The sequence below is a fragment of the Microcaecilia unicolor genome, chromosome 3 (genome assembly GCF_901765095.1).
Source record: "Microcaecilia unicolor chromosome 3, aMicUni1.1, whole genome shotgun sequence".
NCBI lineage: Eukaryota > Metazoa > Chordata > Amphibia > Gymnophiona > Siphonopidae > Microcaecilia > Microcaecilia unicolor.
Window position 1 is genome coordinate 433,527,033 of NC_044033.1, and position 19,693 is coordinate 433,546,725.

Genomic DNA, 19,693 nt, shown 5'->3' on the forward strand with positions numbered 1-19,693 from the left:
ATTTTATAAAACTTATTAGTAAAGCCATCAAAGCCAGGGGCTTTATTATAAGGTAGTTCTTTAATGGCCACATAGATTTCCTCCAGATCGATCATTTCATTCAGCTGAGTGGCCTCCCCCAGGGTCAAAATAGGCAAACAAATCCCCTCCAAATAGGCCAAAATATTGGCCCACTGTAGAAGACTTTCCGATGTATAAAGATTGTCATAAAAGCGAGAGAACTCCTGGTAGATCTGAGCCATGGAAGTGTGCTCCTCCCCCATCTCTGTCCTAATAGAGTGAATAAAATTACACTGAGCCCTCTTTTTAAGTTTAAAAGCAAGCAAGCGACTGGTTTTAATGCCAAACTCAAAATGTTCTTGTACCTTTTACAACTTATCAGCAATCTCACCCATCTGAACCTCATTCAGTACCAAGTGAGGGGCATGCAAACTTTCTAAACATTGCTTATCAGTTGGTTCTTGTTTATGCTGTAATTCCAGCTGAGCTATTTAATTATATAGTGTTCTTGATCCTTACGCTGCTTATGCAAATGAGACTGAAGGGCTATAATACGTCCCTGCATCTTAGCTTTGAGGACCTCCTAGAGTATAAGAGGATCAATATTCTCAGTATCATTAAGTTCTACATATTCTTTGAAGGCCTGTTGTAAAGACGCCACATTGTTGGGGTCCAAGAGCAAAGTATCTGACATACACCAGTACTACGAGCCCATGTGGTCAGCAATTATCAGATTATAAAAAAGGAGGCTAATGTCCCAAAGGTGAACAGCTCACTAATTTATTTTATTTATTTTTATTTTTCTTGCATTTGTACCCCGCACTTTCCCACTCATGGCAGGCTCAATGCGGCAGGCAATGGAGGGTTAAGTGACTTGCCCAGAGTCACAAGGAGCTGCCTGTGCCTGAAGTGGGAATCGAACTCAGTTCCTCAGTTCCCCAGGACCAAAGTCCACTCAATAAAGTAGAGAAAAGACCAGGAGCATAAAAGATCAGATCTTACATTTGTGGGATGACAGCCTTTTATTAGATGTCTGGTGCTATAGACGGCTGCCGCCTTGGGACACCTGTTGCCATCTGGGCCGATCCGACCTGACCCTTTGTGGCCCACCCGGCCAGCAGAATCATCCACTATCATGTTCTCTTCTGCTGGAAGCAACTCCTGGGCTGCCTTTTTTTTTTTTTTTAATTTTAAACAAATATAAATAAATTACAAGAAACATCTTGCAATAGAAAAAAAAGAAACTAAAGAGCATATGTAGTGCAATTTGCTATCTTTGTAGAATACCAATGCAAAAGGATGCTGCCATTTATAGTGGATCCCAGATTCATGCAGGTGTTGGATTAGAGGGCGAAGTTGTCCTCTATGCTTCAAAGTAGTTGTAGATAAATCCTGATAGATATCGATTTTGTAGGTATCCCACTCATAAGGTGCATTGGCCCTGACTTTTGCCAGCACAGCTTCCTTTACCTTTATAGTCTTTGAAGCATGCTATAATGTCGCTGAGGTCACTTAACATAGTAACATAGTAGATGATGGCAGAAAAAAACTGCACGGTCCACCCAGTCTGCCCAACAAGATAAACTCACATGTGCCATTGTTTGTGTATACCTTACCTTGATTTGTACCTGTCTTTTTCAGGGCACAGACCGTATAAGTCTGCCCAGCACTATCCCCGCCTCCCACCACCGGCTCTGGCACAGACCGTATAAGTCTGCCCAGCACTATCCCCGCCTCCCAACCACCAGCCCCAACTCCCACCAACGGCTCTGGCACAGACCATATAAGTCTGCCCAGCACTATCCCCACCTCCCAACCACCAGCCCTGCCTCCCACCACCGGCTAAGCTTCTGGGGATCCCTTCCTTCTGAGGAGGATTCCTTTATGTTTATCCCACGCATGTTTGAATTCCATTACCGTTTTCCTCTCCACCACCTCCCACGGGAGGACATTCCAAGCATCCACCACTCTCTCCGTGAAAAAATACTTCCTGACATTTTTCTTGAGTCTGCCCCCCTTCAATCTCATTTCATGTCACTTATTCTGCATTTGGCATTTGTGTTCTGTGTGTGTGACCAAAGTATTCTGTTAGCATTAATTTTCTATGAACTATTCTGTAGTAATTTGGCTTGTTCAGTTCTCTTGATAGATGTATTGATATTTTAGGGCTCCACTGTAATATTAGAGCATATTTGGAGGAAGCATATGTGTGTTGGAGGACCATGGCTCAGTGGAGGATGAAGAGTACACCCTCTTCTATTTCCCCTAGCTCTCAATGTGGCCTGCAGTCACTAAGCCAGCCACTTTCAAACTTTTATAAAAATCTAAAATATGTATGCTTTAAATCACAGGCATAAAAAATAGAAGCACTATCCATGAATCTTACATGCAACAGGCTGATTCAAGAAACCAACTGGCCGATATTCCGCTGGCCGTGGTCAGCATTTTTATGTCCGCTGCCAGCTGTATTTCTGGCTATTCAATGCTGGGCCATGTTCAGGCACCAGCACTGAACAGTGGCGTAGCCAGAAGGCAATTTTTGGGTGGGCCAACAGGTTGGATGAGTGGGCACTAGAGAAACACCTGCCACCTGATGCACCCATGTCATGCCCCCTGCCCCTACCACACACCTACCCCCATTGCAGTGCTGGCTATGCCCAGAGTGAGAGAGCTTGCTGTTAAAAATTTCCCAGACACCACTGGGGGGGGGGGGGATGGGGCTCAAGCTCGACCCTCTCTGAGAGGTGCTGCAGATGAAGACTGGAAGAGCTATCAAGCAGATGGGGGGGGGGGGGAGGAAAGTGAAGCAAGAGGAACACAGCAAGCCAACAGAGTGAGTGTAAGGTAGAGGGAAAGGGAGGAGAGCATAAGAGACAAGAAAAGGGAAAAAGAACATGGGAGGGGAGGGAAGTGCAAGAGAGGAGAGAATGTGAGAGAGGGAGGAGGAAAGTTTACTCCACACCTTCCACCCTCCAACACAAGCACACACAACTCTTTCCCCCTCCCCCTCACACCCTCATCACCCCAGACAAATGCACAACACATCCTCACACATTCCCATAGCTACACAGAAACAAGCTTCCCATCCATACAAATATACCTGACACTTCACACACCTTCACCATACTCTCTGGGCTCCAGATTAGTCATCTACACAGTTTTAATTTGTTTATTTAATTTCTTGTATACCGCTTGCATGCCCAAAAGCTATTGAAGTGGTAAACATTTAGGTATGGTAGGTAATTTTGTATCCCTAGTGGCCTCACATTCTGATGGCCAATGATCAGAAGCAAACGCAGGCGCTAGAGGCTGTTAACGCCATACTAGAGCTTGCGTTTGCTACCACCCCATGATCAAAGCCCCCGAGTGCGTGAAACAACACACTTGCAAGCTCTGAATGCAACTAGCATGCAAATGAATGCAAAACAGGGCTCTTAGCGCAAGTAGCATGCAAATGCATGCTAAATATATTCCTCCCCAATGATCAGTTTGCAGCGCACCAAATATTGGCTCACTGTCCACGGCAAACCCTACACCAGCTCGGAGGAACCTTATATGGTGTGAAGCCCAGGCCAGCGCATCCCAGGATGTACTGGGCAGGGCTAGGTGCCACCATTTTTGAGGTGGCGCCAATGGAAGAGGAGGGAGGCCACCTCCCTCCTCTAACAAAGGTAGGGGTGGGGAAGGGCCACTTGACCACCAGGTGGGGGGTATTGACCCGCGGTCCACTGGGCCACCATGAACATTTGAGGGGATGCTGGGGGGGGTTGGAGACCCACCAGATTGATCTCCAGCCCCTGAGAACTTGTGTCGGGGGGGGGGGGGTCCACCGGACTTCCAGCCCCCGTTTCGCTTGGCTCGGGATGGGGGTACTTGGGGTCTGGTGGTCCCATGGACCTCTAGCCCCTGTGTTTGACAGGTCTGGGCTTTTGACAGCCCAGACCTGTCAAATAAGTGTCAGAGGATTCAGGCACAATCCTCCTGCACTTCTACCCTATGATCAGAGAGAATATCATGCTTAAATTTGCATGCTATTACCTCTGATCATAGGGGCGGTAAAGCCCAGCATTGTTCCAGTGCTATCTTTAGAGCGCTGTTTGGAACAGCATGGAGCCATAGGCGCCCGGTATAAGAGGCTTGGACAGGCTAAGCCTCCCCTGCTGTGCTCTGAGAGGTTTAAATTGTTGATTTACCTCCATCCTCACAGCAGGAGCTGCAGTGAAAGCCCTCTAGCCTTGTGTAACTAATTGTAGAAATTGGTTTATGGTTTGTTTACCTTACTGCTGGGAAAGCAGGGGGAGGGGGGGGGGGGTTTGGCTGGGTTGCCAGGGAGATATTTAATGAGGATGACTTCCTGACCTGCACTAAGAACAGATAGCAGCAGAATCGGACAACCAGACAACAAAGGTAAAAAAGATCATTTTATTTTCATTTTAGTGTTTGGAATATGTCCACTTTGAGAATCAGGTGCTCAACATTAAAAGTTTATATTTATTTACTTATTTATGGCATTTTATCCCACATTAAACATGAATTAGGGTGTTTTGTGGCTCTACATGAGAATTGTGATGATATGATCCCTTGTTTCATATTGTTGACGGTCTGCATTTTCCGTATGGGTGGTATATTGGTGTATTAGGTTCTGCCCAGTGTAATATTTATGGTACAGTAAGGTTCTGAGTGTGTTTTTGCACAAAGTTGTGCATAGTGTTTTGCAGTTGAGCGATTGTGCTTAGAATATGCTTTGAGCAACCACTTTATTCTTTGACATATGATACATATCTAATATCTAAATTTAATAAAAGGTATTAATTGTGACTTTTATTTTTATTTATTTATTTTTTTCTGTGTGTTATCAGACAATTATGGATTTAAACTCCACCCTTGGCCCCACCCCTAAGCCCGCCCCCTTTAGCCTCCCCAAACAGTTGGCCTATGCACGGAGCTTTCGATCATCTGCCCATGAGTTTGTACCTGAGACAAGTGACTTATTTGTGATCACAAGGAGCTGCAATGAGATTTTCTGAGAACAGAGGAATGGAAATGTGTCATTGTATGACACTCTGTGTCTACTTTCAAACTTGGGGGGGGGGGGGGGGGGGTTGGTTTTTAGCAAACAGGACTCATTAATCCCAGTGGGGCCTAGTTACTAAAATGGCTTATTGACATGTTTTTTTTTTGTGAATACTCCTTTCAAGCTTCCTTTAGAGCCATAATGATTTGTTAAAATATTGGTGCCTGCCCAGTCTGAAAAACCCCAAACCAGTCTACATTTTAGCACAGAAGGCCCAATACTCAAACACATTTGTACTGGCTGGGTGTCTGTGGATATTCAGCCGTACTATCCAGCTGAAGAACACATGCAGTAGCATAAAGGTTTAAGCTTCCCAGGTGCCACTGGCAAAAATAGAAATGACATATGAAGTGAAGGGAGAGGAGGGTGAGAAGAAAAGATGGGACAGGTGACAGGGAAGAGGAAGTGAGTGAGGGAAGGAGGTGATTAAGGCCCCAATGCTCAAAGCTTACTTTGCTTTCAATGTTTGATTCAGACTGGTTGTAGCAGATCTAGCACGAGTTCTTCAGTGATTAATGCACAAAGTGGTTCTGCGTCGCTTTTACCGTTCGTGGTAGCAGCTACCGATAATCCTATGCAAATGTATTACAATGATCTCTTAGTATTAAAGTGAGCATTCCGTGAAAGGGGCACCTACTTTAGCGTTCAAAATTTTCTTGCAAGTCTGGAGTTGTCATTGCATGAGGGTGACTTCTTGGTGGAGCAGTCTGTTAACGTTTCTTAAATTTGCACATGTGTGGGAAATGTGCCATGTGCGTGTATTATATGTGTGTGTCGCAAGTGACAGTAGTGTCAAAAAGTTGTTGTGGAACAAAAAACAAGAAACTTCCAAACTACTACCATAGCAAGAGGCTTCAGCTGTAACTTTGTGCAGGTATTTTTTGCCCGTATGTATTGCTTCTGTCTTGTTGTCTGGAGCTCTGGAAACCACAGCCGTATCCTCTACTGGGCAGGAGCACAAGAGCTGTGCCTACTGCTCAGCTCTTGTGGGCATGTGCCTACTGCTCAGCTCCTCCTTTAATGTCCAATGCTCAACACTAACAGTGTGTATATAATTTGAATGCTGTTAGTGTTGAGCAAGGGTCAGAAATTTAGATTCACTGTTCCCTACAGCACCGGAGTTCTGTATCTCCTCCTGAGAAGGAAGGGATGGAGTGCACCACGCATTCAAATACATCATGTCCTTCCCAACTCTTCAGGAGCCAGGTGCAAAGGAAAGGTGAAAGCAAGGGACAGGGTTCTTGGGTACGGTACAGTTGCCAAAGTCAACATCTATTATCACTGACAAGCTGACCAATCTGCCACCCACTCCCCTGGAAACTCTGTTTCCTACCCCTGCCTCTACCCTTTACCAGAATTTCAAGTCGTGCGGTCCTGTGCCTCAACAAGCTCTGAAGGGACTCCTCCCCCATGCTCTACACATAGTGAGGAGTCACTCTCACCCACCCTACCAGCTCTCTTGTGCCCTGATGCTCAGAAACAAATGCGGGAGCTAGAGGCCATTAGCACCAGACTAGCGCCCATATTTGCTCCTGCGGAATGTTCAGAGCCGGCGACAAGTGAAACAATGAGCTTGCCGGCCCTGAATGCTAATTGTATGCAAATGCACGCTAAACAGGGTCATTAGTGTTCCTCCCCAATGCTCAGCAGGCAGCATGCCAAACTCTATGCCAGCTTGGAACTGACATTAGGGTTTGCCAGGGCATTGGGGAGGAATGGGGAGACCCTGGTTAACATGCATTTACATGCTTTGCGGGATCCCCAGCCCCCATCCCAAACACAGGCCTGGAGATCCAGTGGACCTCCAGACCCTCCAACCCCCCCCCCCCCCAAGCACAAGGGCCTGGAGGTCCACTGAACCCCCAGACCCCTCACCCCCCCCCCCCAAACTGCAATACATATAACCCTGGTGGTCCAGTGGGACTCTTGCCAGGCTGATCTGACCTCCACCTCCCAAAGGCTAGACCTAGTGATCTAGCGGTGGTTCCACCCTCAAACCCCCTCAAACGTTAAAGCAAGAGGAGGGACTAGCATTGTCAAAATGGCAGTGCTCTGCCCTGCCTGGTGCATTCTATGATGTGCTGGGTGAGGGTTAACTACCATATAAGTGAGTTTCTTCCTTAAATGGTAGTTAAGCCCCACCTAGCACATCTCAAGATGCACCGAGCAGCGTGCTGCCGTTTTGATGCGGCACCCGCAGGATGAGGGAGAAGTGCTAGTCCCTCCTCCTGCTTTAAGTTATGAGGGGGTTTTGGGGGAGAACCACTGCTAGACCACCAGGGCTAGCCTTCGGGGAGGTCAGATCAGCCTGGCAAGGGTCCCACTGGAGCACCAGGGTTCTATGTATTGTGCTGGTGGGGGAGGGGGCGGTTATGTGTTAGGGAGGTAAGGGATCTGTGGGTCCACCAGACCTTCAGGCCCTTGTGTTTGGGGGGGGGGGGGTGGAGGGCCTCGGAGGTCCGCCAGACCACCAGGGCTTGACAGGTTCAGGCTTTTCTTCTGCAGGAGAATAGCCCAAACCTATTAAACCTCTTCTATGGGAGGATTGTGCCTGGGCTCTCTGCAGAACTGGAAACTGCTCCCTAATGCTCAGCACTGACATCGTGCCTAAATTTGCATGTCATTAGCGCTAAACATTAGTGGTCTGTTTAGGAACACTGACTGGGTGGAATATCTCTGGCGCTCTTCAGAACAGTGCCGGAGTTTTGAGCATCTGTATGTTGATTACTTGAAAAGTCCTCTGTGAACCTTCTCTTGAAAACTTCAGGGACCCCTGTTCTAAGATATTAAAGGTATCAAAATTACAAACTTTAGATGAAAGAAAAATATCTCCTGGTCAAAGAATTTTTAATTAATATAAAATAAAACTTTAGATATTTTAACAAGTTATACTGTTAGGAAAACTCTCTCCAAAATATCCTGTTCTGGAATGTATTGTGGTTAATCATGTACCTTTTAACAGTCTGTGTGCTGAGCATATATCTCTTTTGTGATATTACATGTCACCAAGATTCACTGTTGCTCTAAGATCTGTTTTGTTCACATTAAAACAATTTTTCAACACTTAATTTGATCATTAACATAAATTTGAACTGAAATGTTGGCCCTGACTGTGGATTAATTTACTTGGTTGCCTTTTTTACTTTCTGTATATGCCCATTAGTATTTTTACCTGGTGACTATGCCATGAAAATGATATCATACAATTTATTTGATTTGCTATATTCCCAATATAGGACTAGATTTAACTGGTGCTATTCTGTTACCATGTGCTAACATGCATTAATGTGCATTATTTACTGTGCATTATGGGGCCACCCCCAGCACATGCCATTTCCGACATTACAAAAATATTTTCTATTTTTGTAGCACTGGTGTAATGGCTGCCTGGTTACCACTGGGGCCCAGATGCACTAAAAAATCGTTAGAGCCCTTCCCTTACCGATTCCCTTAGCGAATCGGTAAGGGAAGGGCATGCATCAAGGAATAGGAATGCAAATGAGCTGCTCGTTGTAGCTCACTTGCATTCTCTATTCCATTGGTAAACAGTTGGCCAGTCGGCCGGTGGAGCATGCGCAGAGCAGCCAAGCGTTATGCTGGCTGCTCTGCGCATGCCAAGAATGTCCTTTATGGACGTCCTTCACTTTAAAAAACAAAACTTTAAAAACACTTTAAAAACAACAAAAAAAGACGAGCGCGTTTAGCTCAGCTCAGCCCCCCTGAGGTCACTGCCACCGCCGCTGCCACCGCTACTGCTCCCCCTGCATCGAAATGACAGCTTCAGCACCGGCCTCCCCGCCATCCTCCGCACCCCCGTGACCTCCCCTGAGGTCATAGCCACCGCCACCACTCCCCCCCCCCCTCCGTCTGCCACCGGGCCCTCACAGCGCCTCTCACCTCCATGTGGGTTAGGACGGGAGCCTTTACTGCCACCTCAATGGGTGGCAGTAAGTGCTTCCTCCCGAAGTGGCTGCATGGCAAGTGGTTCACTTACTACACAGCCATTTCTTTTTGAGAAAAAAGATAAGCCTTTTACCTGCTGTGGTAAAAGGGGGCTTCAGTGTGCGTAAAAAAACACACACTGACACTAATGCAGGCCCCTTTTTAACTGCAGCTAGTGCAGGATCCCTTTTTACTGCAGCTTAGTAAAAGGACCCCTAATACAGTTAACTGACAACAATAAATCAGGGGCGTAGCTACGGGTGGGCCTGGATGGGCCCAGGCCCACCCAGTTTAGCCTCAGGCTCGCCCGCCTAGAAGCAGATCCTTACCGTGACCGTCTCCCACCCCTGCCGCAGTGCTTCTTTTAATGTTGGCGCTGCTGTTACAGTTTCCCACCCCCGCGGCGGCGCTTTACACTTTACCTGATAGCAATGCTACAGATGCAGCGCTGACGTCCGACGTCCTGCTCCGGGGCCTTCCACGCTGATGTAACTTCCTGTTACAGAGGCGGGACGCGGAAGGCCCTGGAGCAGGACGTCGGACGTCAGCGCTGCATCTGTAGCGTTGTTGTCAGGTAAAGTGTAAAGTGCCGCCACGGGGGTGGGAAACTGTAACAGCAGCGCCGACAACATTAAATGAAGCACTGCGGCAGGGGTGGGAGAGAGGGTGAGGAAGTCAGTGGGGTGCTGCGTGCTGGCCCAGTAAGGGGAGGCAGGGAGGGGAGGGAACAGAAGGGTGCTGGACTTGCCAGGGGCAGAGGGTTGGAGGGAAGGGAGAGAGGTTTTGGGATTTGCAGAGGGGAGGTTGGAGGGAAGGGAGAGAGGTTTTGGGATTTGCAGAGGGGAGGTTGGAGGGAAGGGGGAGAGGTTTTGGATTTGCAGAGGGGAGGTTGGAAGGAAGGAGAGAGGTTTTGGGATTTGCAGAGGGGAGGCTGGAAGGAAGGGGATAGGTTTTGGAATTTGCAGAGGGGAGGCTGGAAGGAAGGGGATAGGTTTTGGAATTTGCAGAGGGGAGGTTGGAAGGAAGGGGAGAGGTTTGGGGATTTGCAGAGGGGAGGTTGGAAGGAAGGAGAGAGGTTTTGGGATTTGCAGAGGGGAGGTTGGCAGGAAGGGGAGAGGTTTTGGATTTGCAGAGGGGAGGTTGGAGGGAAGGGAGAGGTTTTGGATATATAGGGGGGGTGGAAGGAAGGGGAGAGGTGCTGGATATGCAGGGGGGTGGAGGGAAAGGGGAGAAGTGCTGGATATGCAGAGGGTTGAAGTGAAGGGGAGAGGTGCTGGACATGTAGGGGGGGCTGGATGAAAGGGAGAGAGATGCTGGACGTGTGGGGGGGGGAGGCTGAAGGAGAGGTGCTGGATATGCAGATGATGATATACAGAGGGAAGGGAGAGAGATGCAGGGAGAAAGAGCCAGATGCATAAGGGGAAGGAAAGAGAGAAGAGAAGCTGGTTAGGGGGTGGGATCAGAGAGGAGAGGGACACATTGGTGTGGAGGAGGGAGAAAGGGGACATAGGGAAGTATACAGATACAGAAGGGAGATGATGGGCATTAGGTGGGAGCATGGGGACAGGGACACAAATGTGAGATGCTGTATGGGGATGGCACATGGGCACAGAGGGGTAATGCCTGACCAAGGGGAGGGGGGGAACGGGGATATGGAATAGAGATAAAATGCTGGACACTGGAGAGGGGGGTATATGGACATGGGGGGGAGAGATACCAGACAAGGGAGAGAATAGGAACGCAGAAGGGATATGCTGGGCATGGGGTGCACAGAGGAATGATGATGGATGAGGGGATATGAACACAGGGGAGATACTGAACAAGGAAATATAGGAAAACAGAGATGGGAGATGGATGATGGACATGAAGAAAGAAGAAATGTCAAATAGGAGACCCTGGCAAGTGAGTTAAGAGAAGACAGAGGGAAGCAGAAACCAGAGACTGGGACCAATATGATTTGAGAAAAAATGACCAGACAACAAAAAGGTATAAAAAAATATTTTATTTTCAATGTTGTGAATATAATATGTTGGATTTGGAATGTACATCTTGCCAAAGTTGATGGTACACATGGCTGGGGTCCAGGACATAAATCTAGGAAACGACCCCAAAGTCCATTACCAGGCTGCACCTTCAGCTTCCAGCATGCAGGCTTTCTTTGGCCAAGGAACCAAGCACAATTACCCTAGTTGCATCCCCTAACACCATCCCTGGCATGTGCCATCTTTATATTTTGCACAGGAGCAAATGCCTTTCTTTCTTGTTTCTCTGGTGTTGTACTACATGCAAGGTCTAGTTTCTTGAGGTTTCCGTTTAATTTATATTTCTAGAGTTTGTGGTCACTTATTCTGTATTTGGCATTTGTGTCTTGTGTGTGTGACTGAGGTATTATTTTTATTTATTTTATTTTTGTGACATTTGTATCCCGCGCTTTCCCACTCATGGCAGGCTCAATGCGGCAGGTGATGGAGGGTTAAGTGACTTGCCCAGAGTCACAAGGAGCTGCCTGTGCCGGGAATCGAACTCAGTTCCTCAGGACCAAAGTCCACCACCCTAACCACTAGGCCATTCCTGTTAGCATGAAGTTTCCATGTAGCATTCTGTAGTAATTTGGCTTGTTCAGCTTTCCTGATAAATGTATTTGTATTTTAGGGCCCTACTATAATATTTAAGGCACTTCTTTTTCATAGGTAGGATCTTTGTTTTTGGAAGTTAGTGTTGGCATGGTAGATTTGCTCTAGGTTCTGAGTGACTTTTGTTTTATAGATTTTTTTAAAGTTAATTTATAATATGTCTGTAATTGAGAATACACTAGAAAACAAAATGTCTTTATATGATGAGTTTTATGGAGAATTGTCCTTGCTGTGCTCTGTATCCATTGTTGGTGGACGGCCAGGAGGTTCTCTGGATGCAGAATGTGTTTGGCTTCAATACCATATATGTGTTGGGGGACCATGGCTCAGTGGAGCTGAATAGTGCAGTCTATTGTACTTCCCTTAGCTCTCAATTGGCCTGCAGCCACTGAAGCCTGCACTGCAACCCTCATTGAACTTATGGGGAGTGGGGTAGGGATAGAGCATGGGTGCATCAGGTTTGCTGTTTTTTTCTTTTTCAAAAAAGTTGGCAACTCTAGTGCCCACCCATCCAACCTGTTGGCCCACCCAAAAATTGCCTTCTGGCTACGCCACTGCAATAAATGTACATTGGGTCCTCAATTACTATATTTATTTATTTAGATTTTGCTCACACCTTTTTCAGTAGTAGCTCAAGGTGAGTTACATTCAGGTACATGTAATCTGTTTTGCTGCAAGTAACAGCAAGAACACACATTTATCTTCTGCAATGTCCTATTAAATGAAAACTTCTAAGCAACACACAAATTAGTTTGGTATTTAATGGGGAAATTAAATGCATTTTAATCAAACACAGACTCTGCATTTACAAGAAACATTTTTAGTTCCAGTGATCAGCTTTCATCAAAGGAGCTTTAAACTCTCTTACGCTACATAACATAAATAACATTTCTTGTTAGGAGATATCTAATTCTGACACCACCTTGAACAGGAAATGAAAATATCTTCACATCCTTTTAACTGAACATTGCACAATTCTTGCTAACCCACACTGAGCATGGAACAAGCTGACATCATCCTATCCAGTAATAGCAGGAGCAAACTAGAATGCTACAACTATCAGAATCTGTAGTTATTACATTTTTTTTTTCTGTTTAAAACTGTTTTTCCTCTTAAAATATCCTAGAAAGAATAATGTTTAATTATTAATTTATTTAATGGCTTGATTCAGTAAGCATATCTCCCCCCTCCCCACCACACGTTCTCTGTCTGAGGAATGCAAAAAGCTTAGTGACTCAGCTCCTATTATGATAGTGTCAGAACAGTGGACGTGGCCATGAGAAAACTGCCTTTGGAATAGCTACAGATCAGAGGCAGCAAGTAAAAGCATCTAATTATAGGGTAAGACCAATAATGTGACAATTATCAGGCTGGAATAAGGTATTTGATGCCTAGGGCAAGCAACACAGCATATGCCCTCAAATGAAGGGGCCAGACAGAAGCTGTAGTGGTGGAATTTCCTCTCTTCTCCTGATATATCATGTGGGGCAAAGTCTCTGTCACCCTGCCTACTTCCAGTTCTGGGTGGCACCCACTACCAAGAACACTATCACTGGTACAAAGTGCTATGAATGTTTAATTTATGTTTATATTTGTTTTCAACTTATGCATCACTGGCAAAATGCAGCTGGGTTTTACTGCTAGGAATGATGTGATTAATTACCACTCCATATTTACTGGGGGGGGTTTTCTGATTGGTAATCAGTTCTCATTGTTTGCTGCTTGATTCTGGTTATTCCAAGTAATCTGGGTTTTAAAAAAATGATGTTTGACTCATCAAAGTCCTGCTGGTGCTCTGCATACAATCATCATTCTAGGAATCACACCTGTCCCCACCCTTCTGGTTTGCTTTAGGTTAGACCAGTGGGACCAGCACACAAAACACATCAGCGGAGTTTATTTTGTAAAGTTTGCAGCGTGTCTCTCTTGCCCCTCCTGCTGCAGATCCAACACTTCTCCCTCAGCCCATCCATCAAACCTGACTTCCAAGGAGGTTAGATTAACAGGAGATGGCATGAAGCTGTCTAGCCAATTATATGGCCCGAAGTCATTCGGCGAAGCTTGCCGCCATCTTCGTTTGTCCAACACAATAACACACTAGATTTTGTGTTCTCTCTGTTAGGAGGGGATGGGCGGGGGAGGGATGTAGGGGAGGTTTAGAGGGGTCTGTGAAGGGGGGAGAAGCAAATGAGCTGCTACCCACACCACCACAGTCACTGAGCTGGGCCAGACTGCAGGGATGCCTGAATCCCCCTTGCAGCCAGGCCCGGCTCTGTGACAGCAGTGGTGTGGGCAGCACATTGTTTGCTTCGCCCCCCTTCACAGACCCCTCGAAGACTCCTCAACCCCCCCTCCTCCTCCTCCAATTCCCCTTCCAGAGAGAACACAAAATCTAGTTTGCTATTGTTTTCAACTGTGTTTGCTATTGTTTTGGACAAAGTAAGTTAGCTGCTGCTGGGGGAACCAGCCTCAACTTTTTGACATCATGCCATCTCCTGTTAATCCAATCTTCTTACTGGCAGCAATAACATTGCCTATGCTGACCTGGAGTCTTTCCTCTGCTACACCCCAACCTTCTAACACAACTTCCCTTTTACATGTGAGTGGGATGCAACAGAGGAAAGTATCCCATTCAGTCCAGGCAGTGTATTATTTCTGTCAGTTCTAGTAAAGAAGTCAAGCTTGGTAGACCGGGGGGAGGGGGGCTGAGGGAGGAAGAGGGAAAGGTGCTGGACCTATTGGAGAGAGGGGGATGTCAGACTACAAGTGAGGGAACCAGGGAAAGGGGGAGAATGCTGGACTATGGGGGGAGGCTGGGGAAAGGAGGAGATATCAGACCATGGGGGGAGGGAGAGATGCTGGACTGTGGGGGATAGATGTCATGCTCTTTTCCAGGTTGTGTAGGCAGTAAACAGCACTTAGCAGGCTTTCACTGCTGGTATGTGGTTTGCTGCCTATACAACCCAGGAAGGAGCAGGGCATCAGGATCTGTGTAGCTGTATCTCCTGCCAACAGGTTCGGATTCATGCGGCCATTCTCCCCTGAGCCGCTGCTCTGCTGAGCTTTGAAGCTGCACTTTTTTTTGGGGGGGGGGGGGCGGGGGAGACTAGACAGGGAACTGCTGAACTATAAGGGTGGAGGGAAAGGGAGAGGGGACAGGGAATTGCTGGACCATAAGGGTGCAGGAAAGAGAGGGATGGAGGAGGGAACAGGGAAATGCTGGGCTACAAATCTGGATGGAGAAAGAGAGAGGAAATGCTGGGCTACAAAGGAAGAGGGAGGGGAGATGCTTGGCATGGTGGAACAATGTTGGAGAAACCATAGTGGTTCTCAAGGAGATGAGTGAGAAGAGGATGGTGAGCACAAAAGGTAGAAGTAATGGGGAGCAGGTGAAAGAGAATGGAATAGGAGGCCAAGGTGTGAGAAAAGCTAGGGGGTGAGAGAAGGAGATGGAAAATTTATAGGTAAGTGAAATATAGGTGTCAGACTAAGGATGAAATTCGGATGGTCAGACAGAAAAGAGAGAGAGAGAGAAGAAATATGTCAAAGATGGATGTAGTGAGGGAATGGAAGAAGATAGGAAGAAAGTAGAGAAATGACAAATAGACAGCACCCACCGGAGAGAAGACAGTCAGGAAAGCAGAAAAGGAAAACTGGGACCAACATGGTTGGAAAAATAAAATGTATTAGATAGAATACGTTAGCTTTGGGAAATGTGCATCATGGATGTATTTTGCTCAATACAAGAGGAAATGCATTTATTTTTATCTTCTATGTTGTAGTACATACCTAGTTAGACTTCTTGGAGTTCCCACTTCAATTTTTGTCTTTATATTTCTGTTTCTAATTTGTGATCCCTTGTTCTGTATTTGGTGAGGGTTTCTCTGTGTTTTGCATGTGACTAAGGTGTGGTATTCTGATTGCATGTAGTTTCTGTTTAGAACGCTATCACAGTCACATTTGTTGTGTTTTACCGGTAACAGGTGTATTGGTGTTCTAGGGCCCCATGTAATATTTGTAATGTTGCCTGTTCTTAGGCAAGGTTCATGTTGTTTGATTCATAGGAATTAGTGCTATTGTTCAATGGTAGGTTTGCTATATACATAGGGGCCCTTTTACAGAGCATCAGTAAGTCCAACACGGGCTTACTGCTCACTCTTACTACTACTACTACTTAGCATTTCTGTAGCGCTGCCAGGGTTACACAGCGCTGTACAAGTTTAAACATGGGGAAGGACAGTCCCTGGTCAAGAGAGCTTACAATCTAACCCAACGTGGCTGCCAGCAGTAGTCCTGCCATTTCTGGGGGAAAAGAAAACCTCTGGAAATGGCTTGCTAAGGATGTAAAAAGAATCGAAGCGGTGCAAAGAAAAGCTACGAGAATGATATGGGATTTGCGTTACAAGACGTATGAGGAGAGACTTGCTGGCCTGAACATGTATACCCTGGAGGAAAGGAGAAACAGGAGTGATATGATACAGACGTTCAAATATTTGAAAGGTATTAATCCGCAAACGAACCTTTTCCGGAGATACGAAGGCGGTAGAACGAGATGACATGAAATGAGATTGAAGGGGGGCAGACTCAAGAAAAATGTCAGGAAGTATTTCTTCACGGAGAGAGTGGTGGATGCTTGGAATGCCCTCCCCCAGGAGGTGGTGGAGATGAAATCGGTAACGGAATTCAAACATGCGTGGGATAAACATAAAGGTATCCTGTTCAGAAGGAATGGATCCTCAGGAGCTTAACCGAGATTGGATAGCAGAGCTGGTAGTGGGAGGCGGGGCTGGAGGTTGGGAGGCGGGGATAGTGCTGGGCAGACTTATACGGTCTGTGCCAGAGCCGGTGGTGGGAGGCGGGACTGGAGGTTGAGAGGCAGGGATAGTGCTGGGCAGACTTATACGGTCTGTGCCAGAGCCGGTGGTTGGGAGGCGGGGCTGGTGGTTGGGAGGCGGGGATAGTGCTGGGCAGACTTATATGGTCTGTGCCCCTGAAGAGCACAGGTACAAATCAAAGTAGGGTATACACAAAAAGTAGCACACATGAGTTGTCTTGTTGGGCAGACTGGATGGACCGTGCAGGTCTTTTTTCTGCCATCATCTACTATGTTACTATGTATGTTACTATGTTACTATATATATGCATGGCACTAACCGGGCATTGCCGCTCGCTGCCCAGTTACTGCCGGGTTAGCGCAGAACCTTTATTGCCACCTCAGTGGGTGGAAGTAAGGGCTCCCTGTTGCATGGCCATGCGGTAAGAATTCTCATACTACTTGGCCATGTGTGCCTGGGGTCTTTTTACCCACTGCGGTAAAAAGGGACCTGGCACATGGGAAAAATGGCCCCTGCCACTATTGCAGGGACCTTTTTCCCACTGCTTAGTAAAAGGACCCCATATTGAGTTTGGATTTTTTAAAGTTCCGTATTATTTCAGTATGCCTGGCACAGAAGAGATTTATGTTGCTATTACTCAGATAATATAAGAATCAGAATATCTATATTTATATATATTAAAAATATATTTTTGTATGGTAAACTTCCATGTTGAAAATGTGCTACATATGATCAGCACCTGTTGTGGGGGGGGGGAGGGGGTAATAGGGGTTTTGTGGACAGAGAGCATATTTACAGTTAATTCATAAAATTACCATACTGTATCAGATCAAAGGTCTGTTAGGATTATGTATTTAGTGTGTCCTGACTGAAAAAAAGTTTGAGAACCACTGGGATAGACCAAAGACTGTGAAATCTTTACATCTTATCAAGCTATTAGAGCTATTAAACTCTTCAGTATGAGAACTGATCTTAATACCTCTAATACTGTCAGTCAAACAAGCAGGCCATTTATTATGTTTGATATGCAGCTCTATGTGGTCCCTCTTCACAAGAGTGGTGATAGGGAAGAAGCTGGAAACTACAGGCCGGTAAGCCTCACTTCGATTACTGGAAAAGTAATGGAAGCGATGCTGAAGGAAAGGATAGTAAATTTCCTGGAAGCCAATAAGTTGCAAGATCCGAGACAACATGGTTTTACCAAAGGGAAATCATGCCAAACGAATCTCATTGAGTTCTTTGATTGGGTGACAGGAGAATTGAATCAGGGACGAGCTATGGACGTAATCTACTTAGATTTCAGCAAAGCTTTTGACACAGTTCCCCACAGGAGGCTCTTAAATAAACTGGAAGGGCTGAAGATAGGACCCGAAGTGGTGAACTGGATTAGGAACTGGTTGACGGACAGAAGCCAGAGGGTGGTGGTGAATGGAATTCGCTCGGAGGAGGGAAAGGTGAGTAGTGGTGTGCCTCAGGGATCGGTGCTGGGACCGATTCTGTTCAATATATTTGTGAGTGACATTGCCGAAGGGTTAGAAGGTAAAGTTTGCCTTTTTGCGGATGATACTAAGATCTGCAACATAGTGGACACCCGGGAGGGAGTGGAAAACATGAAAAAGGATCTGAGGAAGCTAGAAGAATGGTCTAAGGTTTGGCAATTAAAATTCAATGCGAAGAAATGCAAAGTGATGCACTTAGGGAATAGAAACCCTCGGGAGATGTATGTGTTAGGTGGGGAGAATCTGATAGGTACGGACGGGGAGAGGGATCTTGGGGTGATAGTATCTGAGGATCTGAAGGCGACGAAACAGTGTGACAAGGCGGTGGCCGTAGCTAGAAGGTTGTTAGGCTGTATAGTGAGAGGTGTGACCAGCAGAAGAAAGGAGATGTTGATGCCCCTGTATAAGTCGTTTGTGAGGCCCCACCTAGAGTACTGTGTTCAGTTTTGGAGGCCGTACCTTGTGAAGGATGTAAAAAGAATTGAAGCGGTGCAAAGAAAAGCTACGAGAATGGTAAGGGATTTGCGTTACAAAACGTATGAGGAGAGACTTGATGACCTGAACATGTATACTCTGGAAGAAAGGAGAAACAGGGGTGATATGATACAGACGTTCAAATATTTGAAAAGTATTAATCCGCAAACGAACCTTTTCCGGAGGTGCGAAGGCGGTAGAACGAGAGGACATGAAATGAGATTGAAGGGGGGGCAGACTCAAGAAAAATGTCAGGAAGTATTTTTTCACGGAGAGAGTAGTGGATGCTTGGAATGCCCTCCCGCGGGAGGTGGTGGAAATGAAAACGGTAACAGAATTCAAACACGCGTGGGATAAACATAAAGGAATCCTGTTCAGAAGGAATGGATCTTAAGGAGCTTAGCCGAGATTGTGTGGCAGAGCCAGCCGGTGGTGGGAGGCGAGGATAGTGCTGGGCAGACTTATACGGTCTGTGCCAGAGCCAGTGGTGGGAGGCGGGGCTGGTGGTTGGGAGGCGGGGATAGTTCTGGGCAGACTTATACGGTCTGTGCCCTGAAGAGGACAGGTACAAATCAAAGTAGGGTATACACAAAAAGTAGCACATATGAGTTTGTCTTGTCGGGCAGACTGGATGGACCATGCAGGTCTTTTTCTGCCGTCATTTACTATGTTACTATGTTACAAAGGAGGGATGGATCAGCCTCTGATTTCCAGCTATTTTAAGGTAAGCAGAAATTAAACAAAAGAAAGAAAGTAAGATGTAATAAATTAGTGCAGTATGTAAGGTATTATTTTCAATTAGCTTTTTTGAAGGCCAGAACCTTCTTCCTCAGGTCACGAAAATATTGTCCTGAGGAAGGAGGATGTAGTCTTTAAAAGCTAGTCAAAAATATATCATTAGTTCAATATAAAAATGTATTCTATTAATTTTATTTTTTAATGTCTGTTTATTCCCTTTAAAGTGGACTAATTCAGAAACCAGCTATGCTGCTGTATTCTGAGAGTCTGCTGTCCTAAGGAAATCAATGAAGCAGAAACTGAAAATCCATGACTGACTCATTCCTCACTTGTATTCCACTAGATCAATTCCCTACTGTCAAATTCCATTGTTCTATTCCCAAATGATATTTTGACTTTGACTTCCATAACTCTTCACAATGTAACCCATAATAGTACTGCAACAAATTGTATTTCAATCATTCACAATGTATTGTAAGCCACACTGAGCACCCAAAT